The sequence below is a fragment of the Amblyomma maculatum genome, chromosome 4, assembly GCF_055883805.1.
Source record: "Amblyomma maculatum isolate TAMU_Amacu chromosome 4, ASM5588380v1, whole genome shotgun sequence".
Taxonomy (NCBI): domain Eukaryota; kingdom Metazoa; phylum Arthropoda; class Arachnida; order Ixodida; family Ixodidae; genus Amblyomma; species Amblyomma maculatum.
The window spans coordinates 142120340-142134654 of NC_139347.1; the positions used below are offsets into that span (position 1 = coordinate 142120340).

Consider the following 14315-nt stretch of genomic DNA (forward strand, 5'->3'; position numbering starts at 1 on the left):
TGGCAGAGTGTTATTAAAAAAATTGTGTTTAGAGGAGTGTAATTGTCTTTTATACTCTTTAGCCGCGCAGAAATACTTATCCCATGCAGAGGCATTGCTTGAGCGCTTAGCAGATCGGAAAAGTCTTTTTTTTTCTTATTGTTTAAACGTTTTAGTGGCGAGTTGAACCATGGCGACTGTGCACTCTGTTATTGTGATAGTGGGGATGTACTTTGTGATTAGACGGAGCATTTCGCTTTTAAAAAGTTGCCAGTTAACGTCAACAGGCCTCTCTTGATAATTAGCTGCAAACGTGTCCCAAAAAGACTCTAGCTCAGAATTCATACTTGTGTAGTCACCTGTATTATAGAGTGTAGACCAAGCTGCAGTGGAGCGAGCCACTGATTAAAGCGTGATCGCTAGGGGAGGGAAGAAAAGTAAGCGAAGAACAGATATCGGCATCTGTTGTTAAAATTACGTCAAGAACATTAGACGAGCACTGTGTAATACGACTGGGCTCATTGACAAGCTACGTTGCACCGAAAGCCATGCACGTGTTCACGAATTCACTTTCACTGTTGCACTTTGACATGGTAGAAACGGGATTGATCCAGTTAATGGAAGGATAATTAAAATCATCAAAAATAACGACGGGGGGTATTATGATACATAGTCGTTTGCGCTTGCAGTGGGTCATGAAATAAAGATATAAAGGAGTCGTCATTAGATGGAGGGCGATAACAAACACCAATTAGCAGGCGCGGAAAGGTAGTATTACAACAAATCCAAGCCATTTCTGGCGGGGTAGGAACACTGACCGGTGTGCAGTGCAATGATCAGTTAGCTGCGGTAAGAACACCGCTGCCACGTGTATTTCCAGGTCTATCTTTGCGAAAAATATCGAAATGGGGGAATGAAGGCAAAATCTCGAGGTCAGTTATTGATGAATTATGCCATGTCTGTAAGAAGCAGCAAGTCACAAGAAGAAGATATGAGGCTGCAAATTTCATCACGTTTTGCTATAGTACTGCGGATATTAGTGTACAAAAATTTATCGGGAATGACTAACATTGGGAAATTTGCGTAGTACTTGCACTTCGCGCTATGATTTTTCAACCGCTTTTTGTGCGACGTGATCATACATGAATGTCATGCTGTTCGCGATCAGTTTGTCATGTCGTAGTTTGATTTTGTAGTCGTGTTCCTTTGCAAACTGATACAGCTTTTTCCGTGTAAGACGTATTTCAGGCGAGAAGTCTTCGCTGACACTGTAATTCGTTCCCTTAAAATTTTTGCACGAAGAAAATACCTGACCTTTGTCCTTGTAATAGCCAAACTTGACATTTTGCATGCGTTTGCCATTTGAGTAAGTAGCCATTCTGTGAGCACGTTCAATATCAAGTGACTGCAAGTCAACGTCAAGGAACTGATGACAGTGGTCAATGATTAGCTTCTCGCTTTCTGACCAAGATTCATTTGGGCTATCTGTTAAACCGTATAACACTAGACTGTTGCGGCGGGACCTATATTCAGCATCAGGGCAGATACCTGGGCAACGCACTCATTGGTTCCCGAATGCATATCGGTCAACTCGGACTTCAAGGACGATAGAGACATGAACTCTGTTTCAATTTTCTCTAGTCTGGTTTTCAGGGTTTCGAAGGTTTCCAGAAAATTGAAACAGAGTTCATGTCTCTATCGTCCTTCATTTTTCATATGTTTTCCAGTAGGAGTGTGGAGCACAACTGTTTCGTTGTAGCAGAAGGATACGAGCAGGACCGACAATCACGTGATAGAGAGAGATACAGCCAAGCGACTTTGTTGGGCCAGTTGGTACTTATTCATTATTAATATAAACAGCGCGAACACGAAGACAAAGGACAAAATAAAGAAAGCCACAGTACAAGCGCTGTTCATTTTAACAGCCAAGCGAGCTCAGTGTCCTCGTGTAGCTTCTTACATGACAAGAGTGAGGAGCAACGCGAATATAGGGCGAGGCGTTGGGCGAAATATGATGCGCAGGTCAGACAAAATACAGGATTATACACAGTTGGAACGCCAGTACCACAGTACACAACTAGTACTTGCCACGCTCAGCTTGGCCAGGAAATGATGTGGTTTCGGTTAGTGGGAAATGTTTTCTGGCACAATTCTGTTTTGCAAAGTGTCACTTCATGTGGGCGTGCTCTGATGACTGTCCACACAATGGAGTGATACCACGCGTGAGGAATGCTTTTCCAATTACAACCATTCATTTTGCGAACCCTATGCTCTGCGTTGCACATTTCCATATGCAATGCTTGCGGTCCTGCTTTTAAGTGTAACGAGCAGGTAAGTAGTGTGGCCTTCTAGCCAATATCCGGTATTCTTGTAGCGTTTGTTCCTATCCATCTAAAATTTGCGAGAACTTTTGACTACCGCTACACACTGGTGATAATAAAATCTTTAATTCCTTATCTGCGTCTGTGCAGTACATCTTGTGTGCAATATATTAGGGTTTGTAGCATTTGCCGCCAATGCTAGTGCAGATATTTTTTAGCTGCCGCATATTCAAATGTACTAAATGCGGCAAAAAAAAAAGCTGCACACTGATTGCATATCAAGCATACATTGCAAGCAGTTGCTGCCTCCTTGTGATTCGTTCCTCGTTTATTGAACCTCTCTCATTCACAAACACGCGCACAGATACGGCTTGCAACGGTGCGGGCAACACCGAAGGATGGTGTACGAAGACCCCTTTGACTTGTCCAACAAGGTGTTTGGACGGATGTTCTGTCTCGAGAAGAAGAAAGCACACTGATTTTACAACAAATTCACCGATGAAATTGGAGTTGTACAGGTCAGTACGTTGTCAGTGAAGCAGCAGCTGGTGTGGGCACGTGCTTCTTCGCCATGGCAGGCTTCCTGGCATACGAACATGTTTGAGGCAAAGATGACCCATGGCTGCCTACGACTTGGCCAGCTACTAGAAGTAGGTCACGGCCAGCTATTACGCTGGGCTTGGCGCCGCAGTTTTTGACGTAGCATGCGCAATGTACAAGCTTTTGACGAGGGATTCTCGCGAACAGGCTCACAACACGACTGTGCAAGGCTTTATCTTGAAGGTAACGTATGACGTGACCGTGACCTCACCAAATAGCCGGCGCTTAGAGGCGACCCGTTGTCGTCGAAGCCAGCAGCATCCTCCTCCTCCAAGGACGTAGGGAAATCCAGACTGAGGTTATACAGCGCGGCACACGCTGCAATGATGTATGTTGCACTCTCCGGTAGGTTATGCAGCGCCCGGTACCTTTGCAGGTACCGAAAGCGGCTTTTCAGCAAGCCTATGCAACGATCCACCACTGACCGCATGAAGCCTATTCGGTCATTCCAGTAACTGTAGGGGACGCGATGGCAGCTCAACATCGCGACCGAGAGGGTGATAGCACGATGCCGCAAGCACGCGCGTCTCGAGCAGCAAAGTGCGTCAGGTTCACACGTTTCGTTGAACACTAAACTTTCGCTCAGTAAGAGAGGCTAAGGTGCGTAATCGAAGGCGAAGCGACATTCAACTCCAGCCACATCGTACGCTGCGGCATCAAGAACATCGCAGACATCGTGGTCAACGTTGAATCGCTGTCTGCAGACGAGTGTGATGAAGGGTCCTCTGCACTGCGTAAACGTCACAGTGTTCCAAGATTCAGGCTTCGTAAAGGTGAGTATGCTGATAACAGCTTAAAATTGATCATGGGTACGAAGTGACATACTTTTATTTTTCAGTTAACGCGGCCGCACGCCAGTAACAGATTCATTTGTAACCATGCATATGTATATCTGGATCCTCAATCACGTGCAGAAATAAAACGGCTGTGACAGTGGCTCGGTACTTATGATTCTCTGTTACCCGAACTACATGGATTCAATCGCGGCGGCGGCAGTCACATTCCGATGAAGGCGAAATGCCAGCGTACTTTACGATGCCAGAGCAAAACCCCAATTGGTCGAAATGGCCAGTCTTATCTACTATGTTGTCTCTTATAGTCTGAGCTGCCTTATTTGTAAAGCTCCTACCATAAATAATTCAGTGTCATGCGAACGACACGCGCGCTTGTAACTGGTTCCGATGTTTAGAAAAAATTGAGCGGTGCTCACTAGCCACTGATGTAAAAGTTTCATTTACAAATTTCGCTGTGATTGCATGTGATATCTTCATATCCATTTTTATTTCAGGGAACAAGCACATGGAAGGCAAGCCTTTCTGAACAGTGCAAGCATTTTTTTGCTGCCCTGATTTATTTGAACCAGTCAATATATACTTTTGTTGTATCATTTGGGAGTTTCATGCAGTTGGGTATGCCTCCCACACATTGCCTACGTTGTCAAAATTGTTATATATCAGACACAAGTATATCTTAAGGGCATAATCTGTTTGATTTGGTGTCCTGTTAGAAGAGCTTGTATGCTTGAATAAAGAATAGCAGCAAGTTCTAAACGCTCACTTTTGTTCATTGTTTTTTTTTTCATATTCAGGGCAAGCAAAGATAGTCTGGATATGCTTTCCTGCACAGATGTTCAGAAGCAGTGGGGCCATATTTCCTCATCCAACTTATTGCAGCCACGGCCAGCGAACGAATTTTTTGCGTGCATAAAAGATTCTCTCAGGACGTGCAAAGGTATACCCTAAAGCAATTGATAGAAGCAGCGCCTGACTTTTTACTTGTCAAGCACAAGACACGGGTCAGGAAACAGAAACCACTGCAAGCACAAACCACCAGAGATGCTTTTGCACAGTCGACACCTTATTTTCAAAGGACCACATGGACTCTATTCTGTAAGATTATACAGAGTTTCATTTTTTTAAGTCTCTGCAGTGGACTGAAAATGTCAGTGAAATGATTGTTTCTTGAAATGCTGAGTACATAAGGAAAAAAATGTTACGAGATTGAGGTATGCCTGAAAGCAGAGTGCAAATCAAGTATTGAGCTAGCAATGCACTTGAAAGACAAAAAGAATAACTGGCAGCCACTCGGGGTAGAACTCTTCCCGTTTGATGGAAAGAGGAAGTCGCACATGGGAACCAAAAATTGAGACTGTATCAAAACCGCACTTTTGCTGGAAAAGAAACACTTGATACACTTGCTATGATACACTTGCTATTCACGAGTATGAACAGATGCAATTTACCCATGTTAGCAGGCTCGGGTTCATAGTTCCACCCGAGGTTTCATGGCTCGGCTGCAGTTCAGACGGTGTAACAATTCTAGGCTGAAAGAAAACCCTTGTTGAAGTGGAATGACCTGTATTAGGCAAGCAGCAGAGCATTGCTGAGCTTGTAAAAAAGAAAAAAAATTGACATATGCTGTAAAATGCGAAGAAACTTGTTCACTAAAGTGCAACAAGTGCTACTATTCTCAAGTCCAGCTCCGCCTTCTTTTAAAATATGATATTCGCCATTTTGTTGTGCGTTCAAAGCTAGAAAGCCTAGTCATTCCTGTAGTGAAACGTGAACAGCATATGCGCGAAATGCTAGGTGAACTGCACTATGTATACTTTAAAAACATACTGGCCAAACTTGCCAACATGGGCAAAAAATAACAGTTCACACTGATTTCAGCGAGGCTATGGTTCCTGTCAGATAAAGCATAATTAATAAAAAAAGAGCAAATGACATTTTGTGACCTATGACAGATATGTTTTTTTTAATTATGTAATATTGCGTACATAAAAAGTTAGGAAAAATTGTAATAAAAGTGTTTTGTGATTTGATACATTGTAATTCACATGTATGAACAGATGCAAAATACTCAGGCTTGATCTCATAATTGAACCTGAAGTGCCATGGCTGGAAGGCTGAAAAGAATCGAGAGGCTAAAATATGGAACGCCTTCCGTGTGTCTTTAGCCCTAAATAAACCAGGCTCTCACTTAAAAAAATTATCATCAGACAATACAGGTGAACAAAAGTTTGTCATGCCACATGCTAGTATAAAGAGTTGGTCGATGTGGGCAGCATTTCCCATAATATTGTGATTAAACATTTTGAATATTTTGACTCTCTGTATGGCCCTTTCAACATATGCACCCTAGCCCTTGCAATGTCAGCTGCCTTCAGGGCTTCACTCTGAGAGAACTGGCTTTCCTTTCCTAGGAAGGTGGGGTTGGGGGCTAATAATTCCCACAGAGCGAGTTGCACATAGGTAATAAAAAAACCTCCATCAACCATGATGTCGTTAGTGAAAGATTCAGTTCTGTCTAGAAGGCCACAGTGCGTTGTAATTGCTTTGTCGGATGCTCGTCCACAGAAAGCATTACTAATAAAAGTGAGTTTGCTGCCTGCGCTGAGATATAAGACATTTTACGGCATTGGTTGGCTTATACTGCGAGTAGGTTAGCAGCCGACACGTAAAACTTGAACGTTCAACTGCGATTTCAGTGCAGTCTACAACACCTCTTACTTTATTGTATTTTTCAAAGTGAATGGGCATATTGTTGATACTTCCTCTTTTGAAGACTATTCAATGGCTGATTCAAGAATCTCTGCCAGAAGGGAAGTGTATGCACAAAATACCAGTACACAGATGATGCACTGTACTGAAAGAGCACACCAACTGAACAAAAAGAAATGGCTTGCCTCAGAATAATAAACACTAACAGTACTCTGTCTTTTGCAGTGGCCTCCATATTGTTATCTCTTTCTTGCCTCTCCATAAGCTGAACAATCTTGTTGAGAATGTTCATATAGGAATTCCAGTGAAGGCATTCAGCTTGGAGTATGTCGTGAAAAGTTTTGTGATTGTGAACTTCTGCGCTATGTCATGCAGCACATTAGCCTGCACTTCCTTGTCCCCATTTGGTTCTTTCTTTAACTGATGGAAAAGGTAGCACAGCTCTTCTTCTTCTCTGTCCTGAAATGAAAGATGTGGTAACGGTGGTGGTAATTATAGTAGAGACAGTGTAGTAGCAGTAGTAGTAGTAGCATAAGTAATTGTGCAGTAGTATCAATAGCAGCAGTAGTAATGGCATAGTATTAGGAGGAGAGATAGTAGTAGTACTAGTGGTATAAGTGATAGTTGCAGTAGTAATAGCAGTGCAGCAGCCTAATTTGCTGAAACATTAAGCATTGAAGAGGTAAGTTCACTATTCCGGCTGATTATTGCCAGGAATGCCAAGACGTGGGGAGAGTCACAGTAAGGAGGAGAATTTAGATAGAAACAAAACTGAGGCAAGGTCCCAGGTTATAACAGAAGAAAGGTTTATCGGGGTAAGATGAATCTAGACGTAAGTTGTACAGATAACGCCAGAGTGAAAAGGGTTTGTGTCAGTTTTTTATGATGGATGCAGAATGAGGTGACAGAGAAGAGAATGGCACCCTGAAACACTGGTAGAAGGACGTCGAAGAGATTTTATGAAATATGATTAATCTGCCTCGTGTAACAGTTGTAATATTTAGGAAACTTACCATTTGACATTTCTTTATTTTCTAGATAGAATACCTGGGCACGAAGCCAGTCTTGGGCAGGTAGATCTGTAGTATGCAGACATGAAGGAATTATTGCACGAAAAATTTCACAACACAAGCATATTATTTATTTATTTATTTATTTATTTATTTATTTATTTATTTATTTATTTATTTATTTATTTCATAAATAATGCCGACTGCCCTTTGGCGGTCAAGGCAGGAGTGCACAAAGAAAAAAAGAAAAAATTACAAAGTAGTAACAACCAAATAACAGCAACACAGGGCGATTACAGTACGAGAACAAAATTCAATAAGACCAACGGGAAGCAAAAAAGTACAGGCAAATCATCCGACGTCAAACAGACTAAGTGAACAGAATAAAAACAAGGAAATCGAAATACACTGTGTACTAGACGCGCTACTGCGATACATGAGCCGAAACAGCAGACAAGAAAGATTCTGAAGATACCAGGTTGGTGATATCGCTTGGCAGTCGGTTCCATTCGGAAATGGTGCGTGGAAAGAAGGAACAAGAATATGTTTTGTTCGGCATCATGGCATCAAGATAGACCGTTCGTGTTTGTTACGGGTGGGGCGTGTTGTGTTGTATTGCATGTAACTCTGAAAATTCAGTTTTGTTTTATTATGTATGATATTGAACAACATTTTTAGTCGGTGCTGCTTTCGACGGGATTCAAGCGTGGGAAGCCCAGATCTGTTGAGCAAATCAGATACCGAGACCTGCCGACCATAAGCGTGGTAAATAAACCGGAGTGCTTTCCTCTGGACGCCTTCAAGAATTTTTATATCCGTTTTTGTGTGCGGATCCCATACAGCGTCGGCGTATTCGAGCACTGGACGCACAAGTGATGTGTATGTTGTCAGTTTAGTTTTGCTCGTGCAATGCTTTAGGCGGTGCTTTAAAAACCGAAGTTTTTTGGACGCTGCTGAGACAATGGACTGGATATGTGCGCTCCAGTTCAGGTTGGATGTCATGGTTACCCCAAGATATTTCACCTGAGTCACTGAGTTGATCGGAAGGCCATTGATTTTGTATGTGCATTGGAGCGGTTGTTTCTTTCGTGTTACTGTCATTTTTCCGCATTTTGAACTGTTTATACCCATTTGCAAAGTACAACACCAGCTAGAAACTGCTGTTAAGTAGTCGGCTAGGAGTGCCTGGTCTTCGACTGATGTGATACTATGGTATATAACACAGTCGTCGGCGAAGAACCGACAGCGTATGCGTGAGTTGAAGGACAGGTCGTTCAAATAAATAAGGAAGAGAAGCGGCCCAAGGACTGAGCCCTGGGGAACTCCTGAAAGTACTGGCGCTTTTGTGGAATGAGATTCAGATATCTGAACAAACTGATGCCGCTGTGTAAGGTAGGAATCTAACCATTGTACTACTTGCCGATTATTTAACCACCACCTTATTTTTAACAAAAGATTGCCATGCGAAACCCGGTCAAACGCTTTTTCGAAGTCAATGAAAATTAAATCTACCTGTCCATTATTGTCTAGTGATATCATAATTTCATTTGTAATATGAATAAGCTGCGTCACTGTCGACAAGCCTTGCCGAAACCCGTGCTGGCTTTCAATAAAAAAACCGCTTCCCTCTAGGAATGAACTTATGTGCTTGAAAATAAAATGTTCTAATGCCTTACTGGACGTACATAACAAAGAAATTGGCCTGTAATTCTTCACGCAAAGCTTGTCTCCTGATTTGTGAATGGGTATCACCTTTGCTGTTTTCCAATCGTTTGGAATTTCTCCTGTCCTGAGACTTTCAGTAAAAATAATGAAAAGGTATTTAGCGCACCACTCAGCATATCTGTACAGAAAAGCGTTAGGGATATCGTCTGGTCGAGAGGATTTTTTTGTGTTCAACTCCAATAGAGCCGAAACAATACCCTCCTCGTTAATAATTAGGTCTGGCAGATTGAAATGGCTAGTTCGAGATTCGGAGACTGAGTTGCTGTTACTCAGGAATACAGAATAAAAGTGCTCATTGAAGGCAGTCGCTAAGCAGAGGGAGTCGGTAACGACTGTGTTGTTAAGGAGAAGTTTGTTAACCGGGTCTTTTTTCTGTGACAGATGCCTCCAGAACTTTTGGGGGTCAGTTTTTGGAAAATTGTGCATCTTGACATTAAAAAAGTGGTACCGTGAAGATTTTATTTTTGAACGCAGTTCAGCCCGAAGAGCCGGCAAAGCACCACCAACTTTATTGCTTGACCTTGATAAGCGCTCCACGCGACGTTTTAACTGTATGATCTCGCGTGTTATCCAGGGATATGCCATTTTCAGCTTCTTATGTTTAAGCGGCACGTACTTGTTGATACATTGATGAACCGTACTTTTGAATTCTAACCACAAGTCGTTCACACTTGTACGCCCATCAGTGTATTTTTTTGCAAAGGATTCATACGTAAGTTCAAGCTGGTCTAGAACGCTTTCATCCTGAGCATTGTTAAAGTCGCGAAACACTTTTCCTGCCTGATGAACAATTACTGGTCGCAGCAATTCGCTTTTAAAGAGCACCGCTTCATGGTTTGATATTCCGGGAAAGACATCTGTCGAAAAGCCCAATTGACTAACAGGGTCCGATATAAATACTAGGTCAAGAAGAGAACTGGTATTTTCTGTAATGCGCGTAGGTTTCTGAACAACCCGGTTTAAGTTATAGTTGAAAGCAATGGTGAGCAAAGCATCCGAGTTAGCACACAAATTTTGATCGCACAGAGAATCCCAGTTGATGTTTGGCAAGTTAAAATTTAAATTTAAATTAAAGTTAAAATTTGTTTGCAGACTGCACAGAATCCGAATGAACAATACACCCATGCAGTAATTGAGATCTGAAGTGCGGTCTCCTGTTTACCTTACCACGTACACAGTCGTGCCGCCTCTCATCAGAAAATAAATTGTGCAGTGCTGGTGGTACAGTTACACCACAATGTTTGGTTTGGTTTGTTGGGTTTCACATCCCAAAGCGACTCAGGCTTATGAGAGACGTCGCAGTGGAGGACAACTGAAATTGGGATCAACTGGGGTTCTTTAACGTGCACTGACATCACACAGCACAAGGACGTCACTCTGTTTCGCCTCCATTGAAACGCAGCCGTCGAGGCCGGGATTCGATCCCGCTTCCTTAGGCACAGTAGTCGAGCGCCGTAACCGCTGCACCACCCCGGCGAGGCTTACACCACAAATTAATGTGAGAAGGAACAGTTGAAGCATTTGAATCATGCGCACTGGCAAATATTGGAAAGCAAACTGTTCAACACTTTCTGAAATGAGTACTTACCACAGTTGTGATGTCCATGTGGATGGATAGAAGGTGTGCAAGCGCAAGCTTCTTCCCGGACTCGGCTGAACCTGGATGATCGGCTGAATAGTTTCCTGCAAATCTGGCAGTTCGCCCACGGTCGTATACGGCAAAAAAACTAGCACATTTGCAACATCTTTGCAGTATATCACTCTAATCAGTGAAATCGGTAACTTCACTAAAACGTGCCTCTTACCGAGCGCATGAGTGCCCTGAACCGAGAAACTGGTAAATGTCGGCGCCGAAATGAAGAAGGAATCGACCAAGTGCAGAAGGCAGTTCTTGCCCTAACAAATAAACACAGGAATCCAGTGCGTGCCGTGAGTGGCTGCCGCCTTTCTTCTGCTCCGTCGGTGTGTTACGTGGGTTTCGTGCGTCCGCACAGGCACATTCAGCGACGGCACGACACCGTTCTTCAGACGCGGCAGACGAAGCTTTAGGTGGGCGCCTTTTTAAGAAAACATGGTACAGTCACAAAAACGTTCAGGAAAAATTAACCACTGAACGATTCAATGGGACGCGAGAAACTTAGCGAGGTGGCAGCAGAAGAGTTCTTCCTGCTTGAAATGCTCGCTGCAAACGTACACCTCGGCGGTGGTGACCTTTTTGCCGATGAGCATCTTCATGGCGCCCAATCTTTTAGGTTATTCTCCTTGGGGAACGCGTGCAGACTTTCCCCGACAAAGGACGATTAGAGCATTGCGGCACGCTGTACAAGCGATTGCTGCTTTTTTTTTTCTTTTTTGTTCTGGCGCGTCCGGGGCGTCCATTGCAAGCAGGCGGCCAACCACGTCGGGTATGCTTTCAGCGGGAGATTGCTTCAGAGGAGGGCCGCGTGGCGCCGCCACCGTCACTGAAAAGACCGAATAACCCCGCGGGAAAGCTCGGACTGGGAGGTCCTGGGAGTGGAGTGAGCAGCCACGACTGTAACGGGTAGCCGCTGTCGCCTGCATATCGTGGCACACAGCAACGTACACCCTTCGCCTACTACAGTCCACAATATGCTCAACTATAGAACGCAAGAATCACACAAAGTATTCCACGGTGAGTATATACCAAACACGCCATCCATAAATACGCAGACAATGCGCGAATGTGATATTTAAGCAAACACCGCTGCAAGGGAAGCCTTGCAACTTTAATTTGCTGTAAGCGATGCGGCACTTTCCTACTGAAAACAAGTACCACGCACACGCTTTCTACCTGTGTTTCATAAACCTTATATACCATTGCATTTCAACAATGTACCTAGACAACATTCGATGTCCTCAGGATGTCCTGAAAGACACAAACGTCCTCGCAGTTTTTCTGACATTCTGAGGACCTTCTGAGAACGCCACTCACAAGGTAATCCCAGAAACGTCCTGATGGAGACCTATTAAGGTCAACAGCTATTGAATGTATGGCCGATCAGTTTTTCTTTCTACATTTTAAAAGAAAATAACCGGTACAGTTCTTCCCTAGAATGCAAAACCTGTTAGAGATCCAGCTACCTTTTGTCGTTGCGTTTTGTCACTGTTAATGCTCAGACGGAAAGTTATGAAAAAACGGCAATTTTATACACTAATGTTTATGCGAAGCATTTAGAGCCCATAATTCCTCCTTCCATGAAGCAACTGCCTTCTTCCGAGCGAAAGCCATTATTTTTTTTTTTTGCGCTTGACAACCATGAGCTTTCTTCGAGCCGTTGGAGATATCAAGCCAAGCTTTACTGCTGAACTTTCCGTGCGGGCAAGATGGATTCTGCAAGTGGATGTGGGCGCGTTTTTACCGTGGCAGAGAACAGCGAAAGAAATTTCAGCCGAAAAAGAAATCGGCGCGTGAGTGAGATTTTGAGCTGGCAGGCTGCACAGAACTTGATACAGCATCAGCCCCCTCTGGTTTATGTGAATCTGGGCCCTCCGCACAAGTATGCCTTCCGCCTGATCTTGGCGATGAAGTTTCCGAGCATTGTCAAAGGGGTGTACGCTTGGACGATGTAGTGCAGGAAAGTGTACAAGGTCCGGAATACGAAGTGCCAAGCTTGCCGCTTCCGAACTTAATCAGGTGCGACGATGTTCAGCCCCCGGTGTCATCTGCAGCGTGTGCCGAAGAGGGTGACAGTGACGACGGGGGCAGTGTGTTGTCTCTTAGGCATTGCTGCAAACGTGGGCCGTTCAGTCACGAACACCCCATGCTAATGTTACATCACTGCTGAAAGCGTTGCGGACCTACAAAGCTCTTTCCTCACTGCCATCATCTGCAAGGGCCTTGCTGCAGACGCCAAGAAAAACTTCAGATGTTTTGACATTGGCCGGAGGGGCATTTCGCCATTTTGGCATTGAAGTAGGCCTGCGGCAGATCCTACAAAGCTGCAAAGAGGTTCCTGCAGAACTAAGTCTCTGCTTTAATATTGATGGCCTGCCAGTATCAAAAAGCGCGAAAGGACAGTTTTGGACTATTCTTGACCGCGTTACCAACTTAAAAGACGCGGCACCATTTGTTGTTAGTGTTTTTTTTTTTTTGGCGACAGTAAACCACAAGACGCAAACGTGTTCATGCGGTGTTTCGTCAACGAAATGAAATTCCTTATAACTGCCAGACTTCCTGCAAGTACAACTGCAGTCCAAGTTAGGCTGCATGCTATAATTTGCGATGCGCCAGCAAAGGCATTTGTTCTGTACATAAGACGTCGTACAGGCTATTATAGCTGCACGAAATGCACTGTCAAAGGCAAATATTCTTAAGGCAGAGTGTGTTTTCCTACAATGACAAGCCAGTTGAGGACCGATGAAAGTTTCCGCTGCAAATCATAACAAGAGCACCAGACAGGGGAAAGTATTCTGGAGGAGCTTCCACTAGACCTTGTAAAGGATGTACCTCTGGACTACATGCACCTGGTTTGCCTAGGTGTAATGCGTAAGCTCCTGCTTTTGTGGATATGTGGACCTAAGGGAATTAGGGTAGGGCGCAAGGCGCTCATTGAAATGTCGAACAGGAACATTAATATAGCGAAATATATTCCTTGCAATTTTAACCGAAAGCAACGAAGTATGTTAGATTTAAAGCGCTGGAAGGCAACAGAATTACGGTTCTACTTGCTATATGGAGGCCCTGTGGTGCTCTCTTCGGTACTTCCTTCCCAGATGTAGAAGAATTTTCTTTCCTTGCATTTCGCCATTAACATACTTTCAACAGATGGTGTCACAGCAAGTGAAGTGAGCTTTGTTGAAATCAATGGCCAGGAGCATGCATCACACAATGTTCATTATCTGTCCTATCTGGCATGGGATGTGGAGCACCTAGGTACATTAAATGAGTGGAGCGCACGTTTCCATTCGAAAACTTCATGTCTAGCTTGAAAGCCCCGGTGAAGAACCCGGAACATCCCCTTGAGCAGCTGTGTAATAGGTTAGCTGAGAAAGGGACAGTAATCTGCTGAAAAGACGGCAATAAGGGGCCCATTGTTTGTAATGGAATACGATTCCGGGACACTAATTTTTTCCTGTCAAGCTCTACAATTCTTGAAAGCCACATTGCCCACCAATGTCATTCTTGCAACTGGCAAACGAAACATTTGCTGCTTGCT

At 43.8% G+C, this 14315-nt stretch overlaps 2 pseudogenes; one reads left to right on the forward strand and one right to left on the reverse strand.

Annotated features, from left to right (window-relative positions):
* Positions 1 to 3330, reverse strand: part of LOC146193213 (uncharacterized) — a 37288-nt pseudogene extending 33958 nt beyond the window's left edge.
* Positions 3331 to 3613: 283 nt separating this feature from the next.
* On the forward strand, positions 3614 to 14168 carry LOC146193214 (uncharacterized; annotated as a pseudogene).
* Positions 14169 to 14315: the final 147 nt, after the last annotated feature.